Here is a 21756-nt window from a genome sequence, read left to right on the forward strand (position 1 = left end):
TTGGAGTGGGAGATGCAGGGTCATGAGCAGGGATTGTATTGTTGCAAAGGGAGATAACAGAAAGTGAGGTACACAGGAACGTAGAACCAGGAATAGACTATTCAGCCCATTGAGCCTGCCTTACCCTTCAATACAATAATGAATGATTAAATACTTCATTACCTTTTATCCTCTCTATTCCCATGACCACTTCTGTCATGTACTCAGAAATCTATCAATCTGTAGCTAAATGTACTGAAAAGTGAAGCTTCACAGTGCTGTGTGGTAGAGTTCCAAAGGTTCATAATGCTTTCCTCACCTCGATCCTAAATAGCATCTCCCTTTTTATGATTTTGCCATCTGGTTCTAGACTCCAACTGAGAGAGAAATCTTATCTTCATCTACTTTGTCTATCACTTTAACTATTTTATAATTTTTAATGATATCACCTTTCATTATTTGAAGCTTGAGAGAATACAGACCCAGTTTGTCCAATCTCTCTTCAAAGGACAGTCTCTCCATCCTGGGAACAGGTGCAGGTGGACTCAAGAATAGGTGAAGCACGTTCAGCAAAGACTTTGAGACCTTGGTGGTTGTGGTTCAGGTTGAAGAGGAAGTCAACATTAACATGGATTAGCTTTCGGAAAACAGGGAAAGATTCAAACATAATGAAGATGACAGGAATGAAAAGGCACGTGGGTGAAAGAGAAAGGGGGTTATCTCATTGGGTGACAGTAGTGGAGTTGAATATATTTGTCTTCATGATAACCATGTGTCATACTGACATGTATCCCTGCAACTCCCTACCCTTTAGCACTTCCACTCCTTTCGGAGACATTACACCTCAATGAAATTGTACTTTGATTTAGAGCCATATTGCATCAGGACAAAGCAGCAAGTAATTATACTGAAGTTCTGGAAGAAGTCAAATTTTCCAGAGACACCTTTCACACACAGTCAGATATCTGAAGACACATGTTGCTCAATTTGATAGGATTTAATTGGTAGCAAACGCTTAATTCCTGTGAGATTTGCTTTTAATGAGATATAAATGTTTGTAGTTAGGCTTCCCAGCACATGCCGTTGAAAAAGCTGACTCATTTCTTCAATGGGAGAATTTAATGGCTAGAGTTTATCTCACTGTTGAGATTCCGAATGTTGGGCACTCACCTGTTGGGTTTCCCCAACTGCCTACCTTCTCAATTCTCTGGGATTTAGAGATCCTGCTAAACTTTGAAACTTGTATTACAATTCACCTGTTATTTATTGAAACAAAATCTAATGATTTTCATTTCCTGTAAATGAAACAAAAGTCAGTGTTTGGACAATTATTTAATTTAATGATAATCAGAACAATATATTTGACTTCATGCTTCAGCAAGAAAATGACACAAGTGACTGACCAAACAGTGAAAGAGTGTCTGTAATTGAAAAAATAGTTAGAACAGGCAACAGAGATGTTGCAGTCAGTATTTCTTGTTGTACCCTTGTTTGTCAGCACTTTAATAAGTCAGATCACTGAACACTTTAAAAGTCAACAAACAACATGGTGGCATCAAGGCTGCAGCACACTGACAATTCTGTCTTCCACAGACACTAGTAAGATGTTCATACTTTTGCTGAAAATAAAACAAACAACAGCAGATATTATTTAATACTGCCAACATTTTTGAGGATAACACGTATATTTTAAATCTTGACTAAACATATATCTTGAGGAATAATTGCTTATATTCAATTTGTATAAAATGCATGAAAATTAAAGATTTTAGTGAATTTCCAGTTATAAGAACACAATATAAGAACAGTTAATATCTGCAATGTCCATATTTAGGTATTCATCATCAAGATGAAGAGTGACAATGGGGGGAGTTTAACGTAACAGGGAATTATTATTATTATTATTATTTTATTATTATTATTTTATATGCTGTATTATTATTTTATATGCTTATTATTATTTTATATGCTGACTTTTTAAGTATAACGTGGATTGTGGAAGTAAGGGTTGAAACCACACTGAGAAGCAACAGATTTCCTGATGAAGGGCTTACGCCTGAAACGTCAATTCTCCTATTCCTCGGATGCTGTCTGGCCTGCTGTGCTTTTCCAACACCGCACTCTTTACTCTGAGCTCCAGCATCTGCAGACCTCACTTTCTCCTAGCGTACCAACAAAAATGTATGCATCAGGGTGGAAACATTCATTTGGTTTTATTTTCCTCCCAGGACTCAATTTCCAATTATGATGGCAAATAGGGGAAAATTACTTGACACCAAGGAAATTGAGGAATGGAGAGCTAATACATACTGGGTACAATATTTTGATGTATGATAATAAAAAATGCCTGATAAAGAAATGGGATATTTTATGGGCAGTCTGAATGTGATGAGATTCTTCCTGAAATATACTGCCACATAAAATTATAGAATCATCATTCAAACAAAACAATTAATGCAGAAACAAACCCAGTCCAACCAGTTGGTACCATTTTGTTCATCAAACACTTTGATATTTCTTTTCTCAAAACTTTATCTCAATCTGTTTAAATTAACTTGTAGATCACGTATCAACAATGCTTTAACATTCAAGCCAATCTTTGGAAAGACCTTTTTCTAAATCACTCTTTTTTTACTACTCTTGATTCTATTGTCTATTTCTGCTCTCTTGTTCCTGTCCCAGTACCAAGTGAAATAATCTGTCATTATTTACCTCATTATTACCATCCCATCATCTTGGGAAATGTTGTTCTGCATAGATCTATGTGAGGACCACTTTGTTCAATTACAAAATGACATGGCATTCAGAAGTGCCATATCAAAATGGATCAGTAAATGTATCATTAGAAGCAGCTATTCAGGCTAACAAAATGATAAATAATGCTACCAAAGCAATTGGGTTCATTGCTGCCTACAATACAAAAAAAATCAAAGGACAAGTGAAACTGTAAAACTGCTTTGCAAAGAGAATTACAGAATTTAGAGGATGCACTCATCAGGAAAACCTGAACATGGTGAGACTCTTCTCTTTTGGAAAGATATTCAAAATCATTAAGATATTTAATAAAGTAAACATACAGAAGATGTTTCCACTTTTGGGGAAATTGTAATCCAAGCATCCTCAACACAAGATAATGCTAAATCCAATAGGCAACTTGGGAGACCATGTTTTCGCCCAGAGAGTTGTGAGAAGGTAGAACTCACTACCACAGTGGGGTGGTTGAAAGGCAAACAGAGAGTTATTTAAAGGGAAACCAAATATACCTGAGGGAGGGAGAAATAGAAACACAAGTTAATATAAATTGAGTAGAATTAGTCCAGTGAAAGGGATGCCATATGGAATTTTTGATGTAGAGGAGCCAGTGTTGAACTGGGGTGGACAAAGTTAAGAATCACACAACACCAGGTTATAGTCCAACAGGTTTATTTGGAAGCACTAGCTTTTGGAGCCCTGTGAGTTTCATAAAATTGTAAAGACCTTTATCATGTCATTCTCGGTAGCAGAGGAAAAGTATGAACATTTTCAAATATCTGTTCATACCGTAAACTACATCTATGCTAAATTCCTAGTGAATATACCTAGTACCTTTTCCTATAGCTGTAACATAATATACACATGGCCCAACTCCTCAATTACTCCAAAATCAAAATCTGGAAACAACTTCCCGAAGTTTACAGACCCATTCCACCTTCAAGTATCATGGTAGCAATGACTTAACAAACGCAGGATCATTCACATTTGAAATCTCCTTGAATATTCAATTTGAAATGTAAGCAACAGTTAATGTTATAATCCGCCTCTGGGGTTGTATTAACACAGTGTGTGGTGTTGGGAAACCCAGGCGATTCCCAATAGTTAATACTCGCGGCACGTTCTCTAGCAGTAATCGATCTCAGATTGCCTGCTCTCAACTCTGGCGCACTGCAGGAACACAACTCCACTAATGGGTTCTTGTGAGAAGCTCCCAGGGAAAAAAAAACTGAGGGTTTTCTGCTGTAACAAAGCAGGCAAATGGACCCAGAATGGAATTCCGATTTTATGCATCTCCCTTTTTACTATCTCGGTCGCTCTACGTTTGTATACTGCAATCCTTTTCTAGTATTTTCCTACATAGCTCTGATAATGTAGAACGGGCAGAAAAAAATCCACTGATACATTTTCGATAAATCCCCTGGTAAATGTTGAACCGGTTAAATCTAAACAGTAATTAGGACAGTGAAGGTTTCTAACATAAACATATATGCATTACACGGCATTCCAGGATTTGTTTGTCGAGTGTGTTTGACGGTAAATTCCCTTCAGGAACAATGTAACTGATCTTATTAGTAAACCTGAAGAGGGTAATCCAACTCCATCCATCTTTATTGTTCCTTATCGTTAACAGCACAGTCCAGGTAACATGAAGTCAGCAATGACACCGACACCTCCAGTAATACCGAAAGTGAAAGATATCAGAACGTTATTACATTTAACAATTTTAAAAAAACAGACTATAATAAAAGCAAAACTATGGAAGCTATTGCGAAAATATTTCCTAGGGCAATGTCTGAAGGCATGATCAAAGCAACAATTAATGATCACTGTTGAAATTTATGGATCATTCCGAACAGCTGATTGGTAAGGAGTACTTTGTTTATAGATTACCTTGCACATCTGAAAAAAAAGATGCATCAATGAAGTTGGTCAGCCATTTCAGAATTTAGGGAAGCTGAAATCTTTAACAGTTTACAACACCAAGAGAACATATTAAATCATGAATGGAAAACTAAGAATTCCAAGGAAGGGCTGGAAATAGTACAATTTATAATGATAGCAGTTTGTCTGATGAAAGGTCACCAGACTCAAAGTATTAACTCTGTTTCTTTCTCCACAGATGCTGCCAGACCTGCTACGTTTCTCCAGCAATTTCTGTTTTCGTTTCAGATCTGTTTACAGCATCCACAGTTCTTTTCTTTCAATCCTTGATTCCCTTACTGATTAACAGTCTGTCTACCTCAGCCTTAAATAAATTTAACAACTTTCGGTGGTTAGAGTTATACCTGACACACAGGAAGATGGTTGTGATTGTTGGAGATCAGTCATCTCAGCTCCAGGACATCTCTGTTGGATTTCCTCAGGGGAGTGTCCTAGGCCCAATCTTAATCATAAGGTTAGAAGTGGGATGTTCACCAATGATTACACAATGTTCAGCACCATTTGTGACTCCTCAGATACTGAAGCAGTCCATGTTCAAATGTAACAAGATCTGGACAACATCCAGGCTTGGGCTGGCAAGTGATAAACAAAATTCACACCACACAAATACCAGGCTATGACCATCACCAATAAGAAGCAATCTGGCCATCACCCCTTGACATTCATTGGTGTTACTATCACTGAATCCTCACTATCAACATCCTGAGGGTTACCATTGACTAGAAACTCAACTAGACTCCCCACATAAACCAATGGCTACAAGGGCAGGTCAGAGGCTAGGAACACTGTGACGAGGAACTCACCTCCTGACTCCCCAAAGCATGTCCACCATCTATAAGGCACAGGTCAGGAGTGTGATGGAATACTCCCCACTTTCCGGAATGAATGCAGCTCCAACAACACTCAAGAAGCTTGACACCATCCAGAACAAAGCAGCCCACTTGATTGGCACCACATCCACAAACATCTCCTCCCTCCCCCACCAACACTCAGTAGCAGCAGTGCATGCTAACTACAAGATGTACTGCAGAAATTCACCAAAGATCCTCAGATAGTATCTTCCAAACTCACAACCATTTCCATCTAGAAAGACAAGGGTTGCTGATATATGGGAACACCACCACCTCCAAGTTTCCCTCCAAATCACTCACCATGCTAACTTGGAAACATATTGCCATTTCTTCAGTCAAAATCCTGGAATTCCCTCCCTAATGGCATTATGGGTCAACCCACAGCAGGTGAACTGCAATAGTTCAAGAAGGCAGCTCACCACCACCTTCTCAAGGGCCAACTGGGAATGGGCAATAAATGCTGGCCATCCAGCAATGCCCACATCCCACAAATGAATGTTTAAAAATTCTAAAATCCAGTTTGGACTGCCCTCTGTGGTACAGGACTCCAAATAGTCACTACTCTCTGGAGAATAAATTCCTCTGAGTCATTGTTTTAAATATGTAATCCCTTACTCTGAGATTATGCCCTCTGCCTACAAGGGGAAATAACCTTTCTGCTTCTCCTTTGTCAAGTTCCCTAAGAATCTCATATGTTTCATTAAAGGTTGTGTCCCATTCTTCTAAACTCTACTGAGTACAGGCCCAACCAACTCAATCTCTCCTCATAAGACAGTCCCTCCCTACCCAGGATCAATTGAATGAATCTTCTCTGGGGCACTGCCTCCAATGCTAGTATACTTTTTCCTTAGATAAGGAGACCGAAACTGTTCACAGTTCTACAGTTCTGGTCTAACTGGTGTCTTGTATAGTTTTGCAAAACCTTCCCATTTTTATCATCTATTCCCTTTGAAATCTTATTCAACAGTGATAGTCTTTGTACACCTGCAGCACTCAAACATAAATGTTCAAATGTGGAAATCAGATGTGTAGCATTGTTGGGCTAACTTCTTAGTGAACAACTTTGATGTCATTTAACCAGATTACATTGCAAAGAATCATAGTTAGTGCTAGAAATCAAAAAGCTGTTGGTTAGACCATTTCCAGCCATTTCAATGTGAATCATGAGTTGAAAATGCATTAGTCCAGATAGCCCATGTGCGCCAAGAGAATATAGAATGGGTGGATTCTGATGTCTCTCAGCAATGAACACTGATTTCTGCACAAAGTGCCATTTTTAGACATTGCATGTCCTTTTTAGTTGTACAAGATATTTTCCAATCAACCTGTTCAGAAATGTTATTGCACACTTCTAGAGCAGACAGGAATTGAACCCCGGCCTCCTGGCTTAGAGTTACACTACCACTGCCCCAACAACCCACTAAAAGACCCAAAATTGCAAGTCCTGTTAACAGCCTCATTTTATCATAATTACATTATCAATTGTCCAGTGTCTCTGAGGAAGCCCTCTTCAGCAGGAACGAGGGAAATTCCAGGGCAGCTGCTTTTGTCTCTGTGGCTGGAGCAGAAGTCTTGTGTTCTGTGTTATTGAACAAGATTGACAAAGTTTTTGGATTCAGAAAAGATTAATGCAGAGGAGTTGGAAAGTTGATCTGGAGGAGTCAATAATGGAAGTTAGTTACTTGAAGAGGAACATCAGAGCAAAATCTGTGTGCAATGGGAGGATGAGGACGGGTCTGAGTGGAAGGCCTGTTATTTTTACAGATTAGATTAGATTAGATTAGATTACTTATAGTGTGGAAACAGGCCCTTCGGTCCAACAAGTCCACACCGACCCGCCGAAGCGAAACCCACCCATACCCCCATATTTACCCCTTACCTAACACTACGGGCAATTTAGTATGGCCAATTCACCTAACCTGCACATCTTTGGACTGTGGGAGGAAACCGGAGCACCCGGAGGAAACCCACGCAGACACGGGGAGAACGTGCAAACTCCACACAGTCAGTCGCCTAAGTCGGGAACCTGTTATCTGTCTGCTATCTCTACTTCAGCCTGGAGCAGTGTCTGAGGAGCCTACAACTCATCAAGGAGGTGGTGACTGAGCTGTTCCTACAACAATACCCCAACATCACTGCCACTGCACAATTCCTCACCTTTCCATCCCATGGTGTAGGACCAGAACAGATTTCTTTTCACAAAATTCTGAAATAAAAACATCTATCATAACTATCCAGTAACACAATTAGTACAAATACAAAATGCCATATTTAACTGAGGAACTATGTTCTAGCCATAGATGGAGGGCAACGACAGTTTACAAGACTGATCCCTGGGTTGGTAAGACTGATGTATGAGGAGAGATTGGATCATTTAGGACTTTATTCACTTGAGCATGGAAAATGAGAGGGGATCTCATCAAAACTATAAAATTCTAACAGGACTAGACAGGATAAATGCAAGAAGGATGTTCCGGATATCTAGGGAGTACAGAACTGAGGTTTACAGTCTAAAGATAAGGGATAGGCCATTTGGGACTGAGATAGAATAGTACAGCACTGTACAGACCCTTTGTCCCTGAATGATGTGCCGGCCTTTTATCCTACTCTAAGATCAGACTAACCTACATACCCTTCATTGTACTATCATCTATGTGCTTATCCAAGAGTTGCTTAAATGTCTCTGATGTCTCTGACTTTACTACCATCACTGGCAGTGTATTCCATGCACCCACCATACACTGTGTAAAGAATCAACCTCAGACATCTCGCCTATCACCTTAAAATTATGACCCGTTGTGAAAGCCATTTCTGCCCTAGGAAAAGGTCTCTGGCTATTCACTCTTTCTATGCCTCTCATCATTTTGTACACTTTTATCAAGTCATCTTTCATCGTCCTTCACTCCAATGAGAAAAGTCCTAGCTGTCTCAACCTTTCTTCATAAGACATGCCCTCCAGCCCAGGCAGCATCCTGATAAATTTCCTCTGCACCCTCTCTAAAGCTTCCACATCCTTCCTATAATGAGGCAACCAGAACTGAACACAATATTCCAAGCGTGGTCTAACCAGGGCTCTACAGAGGTGCAGCATAACCTCGCGGCTCTTAAACTCAATGCCCCTGCTAATGAAAGCCAACACACCATAAGCCTTCTTAACAACCATACCAACTTGGGTGGTAACTTTGAGGAATTAATGGACAGGGTCTCTATTTCTCCACACAACCAAGAATCCCGCTTTTAACTCTATATTCTACATTCAAATTTGACCTTCCAAATTCAATGATGTCTCACTTTTCCAGGTTGAACTCCATCTGCCACTTATCAGCCCAGTTCTGCATCCTGTCAATGTCCCGTTGCCACCTACATCAGCGCTCCACAACATCCACAACTCCACCAACCTTCGTGTCAGCAACAAACTTACTAACCTACCCTTCCACTTCCTCATCCAAGTCATTTATAAAAATCACAAAGAGCAGAGTTCCCAGAACTGATCCCTGCTGAACATCACTGAACACTAAGCTCCAGTCTGAATACTTTCCATCTAACACCATCCTCCGTCTTTTCTGGGCCAGCCAATTCTGTATCCAGACAGACAGGTTTCCCTGTATACCATGCCCCCTTACTTTTTGAATGAGCCTACCATGGGAAACTGTATTAAATGCCTTGCTAAAATCCATATATACCACATTCACTGCTCTACCTTCATCAATGTGCTTTGTTGCACCCTCAAAGAATTCAATAACATTTGTGAGGCATGACTTGCCCCTCACAAAGCAATGCTGACTATCTCTAATCAAACTATGGTTTTCCAAGTAATCATAAATCTTGTCTCTCAAAATCTTCTCCAATACTTTGCCCACCACTGATGTAAGACTGACTGGTTTGTAATTCCCAGGGTTCTCCTTATTCCCTTTCTTGAACAAAGGATTAACATTTGCCACCCTCCAATCATCTGGCACTACTCCAGTGAACAGTTAATCTACAAAGATTATTAGGAGAAAGTGAGGACTGCAGATGCTGGAGATCAGAGCTGAAAATGTGTTGCTGGAAAAGCGCAGCAGGTCAGGCAGCATCTAAGGAGCCTTATTCCTGAAGAAGGACTCATGCCCAAAACGTCGATTCTCCTGCTCCTTGGATGCTGCCTGACCTGCTGCACCTTTCCAGCAACACATTTGCAGCTGCAAAGATTATTACCAAAGGCACAGAAATCTCTTCCCTCACCTCCTGTAGTAACCTAGGGTATATCCCATCTGGCGCAGCGTATTTGTTTATCCTCATGACTTTCAAAATTTTCAGCACATTCTCCTTCTTAGCATCAACCTGTTCCAGCATACCAGTCTGTTTCATGCTATCCTCAGAAATGTTAAGGTCCTCTCAGTAATGAATACTGTAGCAAAGTATTCATTAAGGACCTCCCCTACCTCCTCCAACTCCAAGCGCAAGTTCCCTCCACTACCCCTTTTTGGACCTATCCTCACTCAGAAATCCTCTTCTTCCTTACGTAGGTGTAGAACGCTTTAGTGTTTTCCTTAATCCTACCCATTAAAGTTTTTTCATGTCCCCTTCTAGCTTTCCTAAGTCCATTCTTCAGTTCCTTCGTGGCTATCTTGTAACCCTCCAGAGGCTAGTCTGATTCTTGCTTCATCAACCTTAAGTAAGCTTCCTTCTTCCTCTTGACTAGGTGTTCTACATCCCTTGTCACCCACAGTTCTTTTAACCCACCATCCCTTCTTTGTGTCAGTGGGACAAACCTGTCCAGCACTATCAGCAAGTGCTTCCTAAACAGCCTCCACATTTCTGTTGTGCATTTCCCTGAGAACATCTGTTTCCATTTTAGGCCCCACAGTTCCCGCCTATAAGCACTGTAATTCACCCTTCCCCAATTAAGTAATTTACCATAGCATTAGCTCCAATCCCTCTCCATGAGTGTAGTAAAGGTCAAGGAGTTGTGATCACTATGACCAAAATGCTCTCCCATTGAGAGATCTGACACCAGGCATAGTTCATTGCCAAGCACCAAATCCAATATGGCCTCCCTCTAGTCAGCCTATCTACAAATTGAGTCTGAAACTCTTCCTGGACACACCTAACTAGAGCTGTTCCATCCAAACTATTTGAACTAAATAGGTTCTAATCAGTATTAGGGAAGTTAAAATTACCAATAACAACAATCCTGTTATGTCTGCATCTTTCCAAAATCTGCACCCCCCCCCCCCCCCCCCCCACCCCAGTCTGCTCTTTCAAAACCCTGTTGCTATTGGAGGTCTGCAGAAAACTCTTAATAAAGTAATTGCTCTTTTCATGTTTCTCACTTCCACCCATACTGACTCTGTTGACAAATTCTCCTCAATGACCTCCCTTTCTGCAGTTGTGGTACTATCCCTGATTAGCAATACCACTCCTGCACATCTGTTCCTTCTTTTAACATCTAAACCCTGGAACATCCAAAAACTATTCCTGCCCCTGTAACCTTCAAATCTCCGTATTGCCCACAACATCATAGTTCCAAATACAGATCCATGCTCTGAGTTCGTCACCCTTATTCCTGATACTTCTTGCATTAAAATTGACACACTTTAACCCATCACACGGACTGCACCTTTGCCGCATCAAGTGCTTATTACTCGTCACAGACTCTCTGCACACTGTATCTGGCTGTTCATTACCTACTCCATCATCTGATGCATAGCTCAGGTTCCCACCTCCCGGTCATTCTAGCTCCAGAAGAGCTCAAACAAACCCCCCCCGCCGAGGATATTGGTGCCCCTCCAGTTCAGATGCAACCCATCCTTCTTGTACAGATCCCACCTTCTCCAGAAGGAATCCTAATGATCTGAAGCCCTCCTACACCAGCCCTGCAGCGTCGTGTTCATCTGCACTCACTCTTTATTCCTAGCATCACTAGCGCATGGCTCCGGTAACAATCCTGAGATTACAGCTCTGCTCATCCCGCCTTCTAGCTTCCAACCTAACTCCAACTGATCACACTATGGGCAACTGAAAATTCAGGATGAGGGTGAAGTTGGATTTGAGAAGTGCAGAAGGAAGCATCTTAACATCATTACAAATGTTTCTGGTGTTGCCAGATACAATAGCTTCAGTCACTGCTGGAGCAGTCACATGTGTCTCCTGCAGAAGGTAAAGAAAGTCCAGTTGTGTCTTGTCCACTGTGTCTCTGCTGCTTCCTGTTGCTTATATGTGACCTTGTCTGGCAGGAATGTGGGAGGATGTTAGTGAGTGGGTGTAATATGATTTGGCGAGAGGTCTGCTATTGCTGAACGGTTGGAAGTTTGTGGGAGCTGAGAGATTGCCAACATCATTAAGTGTGTGATCATAAGGAATAGATTCTAAATATTGGTGATTAGTACTGATTGCTGTTGGGTGAGTGCTGGGTAATTGTACCTTGAGCGCTGTGAGTTGTTGCAGGACTGGGCAGAAATAGTCTTAAAGAAGTATCCATTGGCCTTGACCACATATCTGAGGTCACAGAATGTTTTTCAGCACTGTAGGTCCTCAGAGCCAAACACTGGGAATTCACTCACTGGTAATATGGCTCTTGGCAATGTGTAATATTAAGGACCTCCTTCCTCTGGAACCATCATCTCTCCTCCTCCTTTCAGCCTCCTTCACAAAGGTGGCCAGTTCCTCAAAAGAACCTGAGACCTCTTTCTCTGGTGTTCCTCCTTTCAGCGAAGCCTTTCTGAGACAGTTCTTCCAGCTGCTATAGCCAGTGGAACCACCCCATTAAGTGAACAAGAATTGATGTGTGTTCTAGCCACTTACACAGCTGGTCTCATGCCAAGTGTGCAGCCAGTCACAGCATATTCTATACTGGGCCACACACTTGTCTACATTTGGGTAGGTGAAGTTCCCAATTATAACCACTCTACAATGCTGGCATCTCTCTGAAATTTCCCTTCAGATTTGTTCCTCTAGATCCTTCCCATTAGTTTGTGGCTTGTAGATGACACCAAGCAGTTTAATTGTACACTTTTTGTTCCCTAGCTCAAGTCACATTGTTTCTGTCTTTGGACTCTGAGACATCCTCTCTCTGTCTCCAAATCTGCAATGCCTTCCTTTACTAATACTGCCATGCCTTCTCCTGCCCTTCTTTTCCTATCGTTCCTGAATGCCTTGTACACAGGAATATTTAACACCCTTTCCTTGAGCTAGGTCTCTGTTATCATTGCAACGTCAGATTTCCTTATGACAATCTGCACCTGTAACTTACTAACAGTTCCCATGTATTGTGGGTAGATCATCACAAATTGCCTTTAATTCACTACTTATTAAGAAATCTCACAGACAATCAAGTACTGAGACAATGATTTAAACTTTATTGCATTCAGCAACTAAAATAAGACCCCTCAAGTCAGCAAGTTATGCTCCACAACCCTGAACTCCACAACTCCACAATCTATTACCTGAACTTGGCCACAATTCCACCAACACGTTATCTGGAAGTGTCTAGGTTCAATTCTTGTGCAGTGTTGTTCTTCACAGTTCTGACAAAAGGGGAATTACAGTGTTCGATTCTCATACAGAATTTTGTCCTTCAAGTCTATCTGTAATATAATTGATGATTTATTAAAAATCCTTTCATTCCAAATTATTGCAAGTCTACAGCTTGCCTTCTTATCAGAGTTAAAAATCACACAATACCAGATTATAGTCCAACAGGTTTATTTGGAAGCACTACTAACGTTGTCAACCACCTGATGAAGGAGCAGTGATCTGAAAGCTAGTGCTTCCAAATAAACCTGTTGAACTATAACCTGGTATTGTGTGATTTTTAACTTTGTACACCCCAGTCCAACACTGGCATCTCCAAAACACTTCTTATCAGAAGTAGCTTTCCTGTTCCTTGTTACATTTGGCATTGATTGTCTGAAATCACAGCTTTCCTGCAGTTAACTCCTTAAATCCTTCTGCAGGGGAATCCTTGTCCTTTGTGGCAATGAAGCAGCCAGTTCATCAAGCAGGTGACAAAGCAATTTTGTTCATGAAGCTTTCACTCCTCCCTCTCCTAGATATGGCAAATTGCTTTCATTCCTGTATAAGTCTGTCCTTGTCTTTAACCTGATGAAGGAGCGTCGCTCCGAAAGCTAGTGTACTTCCAATTAAACCTGTTGGACTATAACCTGGTGTTGTGTGATTTTTAACTTTGTACACCCCAGTCCAACACCGGCATCTCCAAATCTTGTCTTTAACAGTTTCTTCCAGACAGAGTTATTGCTGCTGCTTTCTATGTGTAACAGTTTATCTTTTGTTGATTCACTCAGTCCAAGTACAGTTCTTAAAGTTCTGAAGTCTATAGTATCACACAAGTGTCTTCACATACATTGACAGTTACTCCTGATTTACTCCTTAGTAATTTCTTACCAATCACTGATTTTATAGATTTTCTCTAATGTCTTTTCCTTTTTATTCATTTTCCTTTTGAACTCATTGTGGGTCAATTCTAAGCAGATGGATGGTGTTCTTCTCCAACTCCCAGATAAATAGTGCAGGTCTCAAGATTTTCCCAGGATTAATAGCTTTCTCTTTTATTCATTCACAAGATTCAGGCACCGTAGTGTAGGTCAGCATTTATTGCCCATCCCTAATTACCCAGAGGGTAGTTAACTGTCAACCATATTGCTGTGGGTCTGGAGTGATGTATTGGCCAGACAGGGTAAGGATGGCAGTTTCCTTCCCTAAAAGACATTAGTGACCCAGATGCGATTTTCCAGACAATCAACAATAGTTTCATTATCATTATTAGTTTCTTAATTCCATACTTTATTGAATTCAAATTCCACCATCTGCTATGGCAGGATTTGAACCTGTGTCCCAGAACATTAGCTGTGTCTCTGGATTAATAGTCGAATGATAATAGCACTCAACTATTGCCTCCTGCTCCGAAATTCTCCCTTGCAGGCTCAGGGCATTTCTGACTCTCAGGTATGTGTGGTGTAGTCATTGAGACTTGGCCATGATTACAGCTTCACATTATGTGCTGCTTCCTTGCAGATCCAATACCTTTCCAACTTCATAAAAATGGAGCCTGGTTTACTTTATGATTGCATAAAACATACTTGTTAATATAACAACTACATTTGAATATCAGCAATCTAAAACTAGTGGATCAACAATGTCAACACTGGGAAAGTTCTTTAAAGTTACATCATCTTCATTAAAAAATGTTTGACAGTTTTTTGTATCTTTACTAACAAAAAATCAAGTGAAAGGTATCACATCTCTAGAGGCTACAATGGCAAACATGACAAATATCTTTGTACTTTTCATTGTCAGCTTCCTGAAAGACCATATCTGAATGCTCAAATGCAACTATGAAGTTGTTAGCAGGATGAACTGGTGAAAATAAAAAAAACTTGAATTTATGTGGCACCTTTCACATTTTCAGACCATCCCAAAATGTTCACAGAAAATTAACATTTAAAGTATTGACACTGTTAAAGGTCAATCTTGGGATTAATCAATGATTATTTCTCTGTCTTCTACACTGTGAACTCTTTGAAAGGAATGAGTTAGAGGAGCCTCCATCAAACTCTCATTACACATGTTTGTACAGAGCTACAGGATCCTTGATACTAATTGCCACATTGTTGAGGAGAATACTGAGATACAGGCTACTAGACTCAACAGCATTGAGGTTCACAAGGAAGAGGTGTTTAGCAATTCAGGAAAGTATGAAAAGAGAAAGTCCCTTGGGCCGGATGGGATTTATCCTAGCATTCTCTGGAAAACTAGGGAGGAGATTGTAGAGCCGTTGGCTTTGATCTTTATGTTGTCATTGTCTACAGGAATAGTGGCAGAAGACTGAAAGATAGCAAATGTTGTTCCCTTGTTCAAGAAGGAGAGTAGAGACAACCCTGGTAATTATAGACCAGTGAGTCTTTCTTCAGTTCTGGGTAAAGTGTTGGAAAAAGTTATAGGTGATCGGATTTATAGTCATCTAGAGAGGAATAAGTTGATTAGGGATAGTCAACACGGTTTTGTGAAGGGTAGGTCGTGCCTCACAAACCTTATTGAGTTGTTTGAGATGGTGACCAAATAGGTGGATGAGGGTAAAGCAGTTGATGTGATGTGTATGGATTTCAGTAAGACATTTGATAAGATTCCCCATAGTAGACTATTGCACAAAATATGGATACATGGGATACAGGGTGATTTGCATTTTGGATCAGAAGTTGGCTAGCTGGAAGAAGACAGAGGGTAGTGGTTGATGGGAAATGTTCATCCTGTTACTAGCGATGTACCGCAAGGATCTGTTTTGGGGCCACTGCTGTTTGTCTACGACCTAAATGAGGGCGTAGAAGGATGGGTTAGTAAATTTTCAGATGACACTAAGGTCGATGGAGTTGTAGATAGTGCTAATGAATGTTGCAGGTTACAGAGGGACATAGATAAGCTGCAGAGTTGGGCTGAGAGGTGGCAAATGGAGGTTAATGCGGAAAAGTGTGAGGTGATTCACTTTGGAAGGAGTAACAGAAATAAAGAGTACTGGGCTATGGGTAAGACTCTTGGTAGTGTAGATGAGCAGAGAGATCTCGGCATTCATGTACATGGATCCCTGAAAGTTGCCACCCAGTTTGATAGGATTGTTAAGAAGGCATATGGTGTGTTAGCTTTTATTGGTAGAGGGATTGAGTTTTGGAGCAACGAGGTCATGCTGCAGCTGTACAAAACTCTGGTGCGGCCTCACTTGGAGTATTGTGTACAGTTCTGGTCACTGCATTATAGGAAGGACGTGGAAGCTTTGGAAAGAGTGCAGAGGAGATATACAGTGGTGCCTCGGAATCCGACTTCAATTTGTTCCAGGAGACTGTTCCGATAGCGAAAAGTTCGGATTCCGAAACTATTTTCCCCATAAGAAATAATGGAAAGTGAATTAATCTGTTTCTGAGCCCCAAGAAAAAACAATTTCAAGACACTTTTAACTGCAAATACACATGGTTAAGGTAAAATAAGATGAGTAAATGACCTAAATATCAAGTAACAATAATAAAACAAGAAATAAATGTACGAACATGAAAATAACTTCATTTACCTTAGTAAGGAGTGCGAATGGTGCATGTGGAAGCTGGAGAGGAGGAAGGAGGGTTTACTGCTTGGAAGGTGAGTCACCTTCCATAATAACATCATGTAACTGTGCTTCTGCTGTTTGCTGTCTTTGTCTCTTCATTCTCGTAACACTAAGGCCACTTGTAGAGGGCTGGGGCTCACTGGACTGGCTTTCTTTAGAGAACCACCTTTCCAAAGTTGCTGTGGTTCTGTTCGCCGAGCTGTAAGTTTTTGTTGCAAACGTTTCGTCCCCTGGCTAGGTGACATCATCAATGCTTGGGAGCCTCCTGCGAAGCGCTTCTTTGATGTTTCCTCCGGTGTTTATAGTGGTCTGTCCCTGCCGCTTCCGGTTGTCAGTTTCAGCTGTCCGCTGTAGTGGTTGGATTATTGGGTCCAGGTCGATGTGTTTGTTGATGGAGTTTGTGGATGAATGCCATGCCTCTAGGAATTCCCTGGCTGTTCTCTGTCTGGCTTGCCCTATGATAGTAGTATTGTCCCAGTCTAATTCATGTTGCTTGTTGTCTGGCTACTAAGGATAGCTGGTCGTGTCGTTTCGTGGCTAGTTGATGTTCATGTATGCGGATTGTTAGCTGTCTTCCTGTTTGTCCTATATAGTGTTTAGTGCAGTCCTTGCATGGTACGTTGTACACTACATTCGTCTTGCTCATGTTGGGTATCGGGTCCTTCGTTCTGGTGAGTTGTTGTCTATTTTATTCTTAAGTATACTATTCTTGCCTTTATACTCGAAGGATGTTTGTGATTTTTTGGATTGGAATAAATGCAAAATATTACATCTTGGTAAAACAAACAAGGGCAGGACTTACACTGATTAAAGGTTGGGCCTCGGATAGTGATATGGAACAAAGAGACCGAGGGGTTCTGGTCTTTGAAGTATGTGTCACATGCAGACAGGGTGGTTCAGAAGGGGTTTAGCACATTTGCCTTCTGGGACAACACTACTATCATAGGGCAAGCCAGACAGAGAACAGCCAGGGAATTCCTAGAGGCATGGCATTCATCCACAAACTCCATCAACAAACACATCGACCTGGACCCAATATACCAACCATTACAGCGGACAGCTGAAACTGACAACCGGAAGCGGTAGGGACAGACCACTATAAACACCGGAGGAAACATCAAAGAAGCGTTCGCAGGAGGCTCCCAAGCACTGATGATGTCGCCTAGCCAGGGGACGAAACGTTTGCAACAAAAACTTCCAGCTCGGCGAACAGAACCACAGCAACGAGCACCCGAGCTACAAATCTTCGCACAAACTTTCCAAAGTTGTCTGGTGTTGGCGGTAACACCAAAACCATTTGTAGAGGGCTGGGGCTCACTGGACTGGTTTTCTTTAGAGAACCACCTTTCCAAAGTTGTCTGGTATTGGCGACTTTTCTGAATTTTTCTGAAGTGGCCAATTACATTGTCATTGAACATGTTTATGCTCCTGCTGACCACTGCCTTGTTAGGATGCCACTTTTCAACAATGGCCTGTGTTTTAGACCACAGGAAGCACAGTTCCTTAATTTCAGCACTGGAAATGCTCCCACTTGTTCCCTCTTCCTTCTGAAGAAATTTCCTCTGCCACTTCTTCTTGCTGCATGTTTTGGAGGTGCTGAAGTTCTTCTGTGGTGAGTTCATTGTTGTGATTCTCCACTAACTCCTCCACATCCTCTTCACTCACTCCAAGCCCATGGACTTGCCCAGAGACACAATAACAGGCACAACAGGCAGTTCTTCGAAGCCTTCAAAGTCTCTCCCTGCAACACATTCAGGCCAGAGTTTCTTCCAGGCAGAGTTCATTGTCCTCAGAGACACTTCCCTCCATGCTTTGTCTATGATTCTAAAACAATGGAGGATATTATAATGATATTTCCAAAACTCTCTGCGGGTCAGTTCGGTCTTGTTTGTCACCTCAAAGCATCTCTGGAACATAGCCTTGGTGTACAGTTTTTTGAAATTTGAGATAACTTCCTAGTCCATGGGCTGGATGAGAGGAGTGGTATTGGGGGGCAAGAACTTCACCTTGATGAAGCTATATTCGCCCACCAAATCTTCTTCCAAGCCTGAAGGATGAGCAGGAGCGTTGTCCATCACAAGATGAGACTTCAGGGGTAGATTCTTTTCCTCAAGATAAGCCTTCACAGAAGGGGCAAACTCTTCATGAATCCACTCAGTGAAGAACTACCTGGTAGCCCATGCTTTCATGTTTTCCCTCCATATAACATTAAGCTTGCTCTTCATAACATTGTTCTTTTTGAACACATATGGATTCTCTGAGTGGTACTCAAGCAAAGGCGTTATCTTGCAGTCTCCACTAGCATTACCACATAACAAGAGAGTAAGCCTGTCTTTCATTGGCTTATGGCCTGGGAAAGACTTTACTTCCTTAGTTATATAGGTCCTCCTTGGCATCTTTTTCCAGAAGAGGCCTGTCTCATCACAATTGAACACCTGTTGTGCCACATACCCTTCAGTGTTCACAAACTGAACTAAATCTCTTCACAAACTTTGCCGCTGCATCCACATTTGAACGAGCAGCCTCTCGATGTATAACAACACTGTGGATCCCAGTTCTTTTCTTAAAGTTTTCAAACCACCCCCTACTAGCCTTAAACTCATCACTATCAGCACTACTTCCAGGCACGTCTTTTTTAAGGTCAGCATACAGGAGCCTGGCTTTCTGCCAAATTATGCGCTCCGAGATGGGATCACTAACCAACTGTTTTTCACCTCCTCTAAGAGGAATTTTTCCATCTCCTCTATAAAGTTCGATCTCTTAGAGGTCAGAGTCATAGAGTCATAGAGATGTACAGCATGGAAACAGACCCTTCGGTCCAACCCGTCCATGCCGACCAGATATCCCAACCCAATCTAGTCCCACCTGCCAGCACTAGCCCATATTCCTCCAAACCCTTCCTATTCATATACCCATCCAAATGCCTCTTAAATGTTGCAATTGTACCAGCCTCCACCACATCCTCTGGCAGATCATTCCATAACTTTGCCACATCAGCTACTTTTATCACTTCTTTATTTTTCAGAATCATACACACGGTATCTCAAACATGGCAGCGAGATCAGACACACGTGTACCACTCTCATGCTTAGCGATAAGTTCTTTCTTCAACTTAATTGTCATTCTCACATACTTCCCCCTACTCTTATTTGCTTCACTGCTCTTCTTGGGTGCCACGGTGAATGCACAAGGGTGATAATTTTAAAAACCAGCATAAATCAAGGTGAAAACATGAGGTAAACTAGTGATGGACACACAAGAGATGCTTTCACGACTACTGCCCGGGACGAACTGAACAAACAATGTGCGACCTGAACAGTATTTGGTGTTCGGATTCTGAAAATGTGTTCGGATTTTAGGGCAAAATTTTCTCGAAATAATTGTTCGGATTCCAATTTGTTCGAACAATAGGATTTCGGGGTCAGCACTGTATTAGGATGTTGCCTGGTATGGAGGGAAGGTCTTATGAAGAAAGGCTGAGGGACTTGAGACTGTTTTTGTTAGAGAGCAGAAGGTTGAGACGTGACTTAATTGAGACGTACAAGATAATTAGAGGATTAGATAGGGTGGGCAGTCAGAGTCGTTTTCCTCAGATGGTGATGGCTAGCACGAGGGGACATAGCATTAAATTGAGGGATGATAGATATAGGACAGATGTCAGAGGTAGGTTCTTTACTCAGACAGTAGTAGGGGCATGGAACACTTTGCCTGCAACAGTAGTCGACTCACCAACTTTAAGGGCATTTAAATGGTCATTGGATAAACATATGAATGAGAATGGAACAGTGTAGGTCACATGGGCTTCAGAATGGTTCCACAGGTCGGCACAACGTCGAGGGCCGAAGGGCCCATACTGTGCTATAATGTTCTATGTTCTATGTTCTACAACAAAACATCTGCTACCATGATGTTAGCTTTTCACATTAATCACTTTATTGAACTATCAGAGAATCATAATTCACAGAATATTTGCACCACAGAAGGAGGGTAATTCACCTTTCAGATCTGAACTGGTTCTTTGTTACAACTTGCTCAACTTCTTCCCATAATCACGCACATTCGTCCTTTTCAGGAAATGAACTAGTTCTCTCTTGACAGCCTCAATTGAACTTGTTTCCATTACATTTTCAGGAAGTACATTCCAGACCCTAACCACTCAATGCATTAACAAGTTTTTTCCTCATGAAACCAATGTTTCTTTTGCCAACCACATTCAGCTTCTGACCCTTGACCCTTTATAGAGTGGGAACAGTTTATCCCTGTCTACTCAGGCCAGATGTCTCATGATCTATCTCTATAACTAAAACTTTCTATCCCTGGAAGTATCCTTTTGAACCTTTTCTTTTCCCTCTTAAATGCCATTCCATCCTTGTGTTTCCCAGAACTCAATACAAATCACTAACGAATGCCGTACCAGTGTTTTGACAGCTTTATCATAAATTCCCTGCTTTTGTATTCTGTGTTCTTCTTTATAAACCTCATAAAACTGTACGTTTGTATAAGTGTCTCAACCTGCCCTGCCTTTAGGCACATATACCCAACATACCCTGCTATTCTTCTGCACCTCCTTTCAAACTGCATTCTTTGTTTTGCAGTATCCGAAACAAAAATGAATCATTTCCCACTGCTCTGCAGTAGATATTATCTGTCATGTTTCTGGCCTTTCCATCAACCTGGCCATGCTTTTGATGTCTCTGTCTATCCTCTTCACAGTTCACAATGCTTTCAGATTTTGTGTGATCTACAAATATAAGACACATACATTCTGCATCGAGTGAATCCATTTTCCTAATTCATTGGCAAAAGGAAGGTATCGTTAGCTGGCCAATATTTACTGCCCATCCCTAATTGTCCTGGAGAAATTGAGCCATATTCAAAATCCACTGTAGCCCATGTGCTGTAGGTAAATCCAAATTGTCATTAGGTGGGGAATTCCAGGATTGTGATACAGCAACACTGAAGGGACAGTGATTTAGTTCCAAGTCAGCATGTTGAGTGGTCTGGAGGGGACCTCGCAGGTGGTGGTGTTCTGATGTAGCTGCTGCCCTTGTGCTTCTGGATGGTGCAGATAATGGAAGGTGCTTTTGGAGGAGGCTTGGTATGATGCTGAAGAGCATCCGTTAATGCAACATCTTAAACTGA

General features: G+C 41.4%; 1 long non-coding RNA gene across 1 annotated transcript in view; it reads right to left on the reverse strand.

The window, feature by feature from the left end:
* Positions 1-1353: 1353 nt before the first annotated feature.
* LOC122540487 overlaps positions 1354-21756 on the reverse strand; it is a 119832-nt gene continuing 99429 nt past the window's right edge. Inside the window, exon 3 of the long non-coding RNA XR_006309321.1 lies at positions 1354-1598. This is a non-coding gene — a long non-coding RNA (uncharacterized LOC122540487). The remainder of the gene's footprint in view (positions 1599-21756) is intronic.

Source organism: Chiloscyllium plagiosum, chromosome 34 (assembly GCF_004010195.1).
Source record: "Chiloscyllium plagiosum isolate BGI_BamShark_2017 chromosome 34, ASM401019v2, whole genome shotgun sequence".
Lineage (NCBI taxonomy): Eukaryota > Metazoa > Chordata > Chondrichthyes > Orectolobiformes > Hemiscylliidae > Chiloscyllium > Chiloscyllium plagiosum.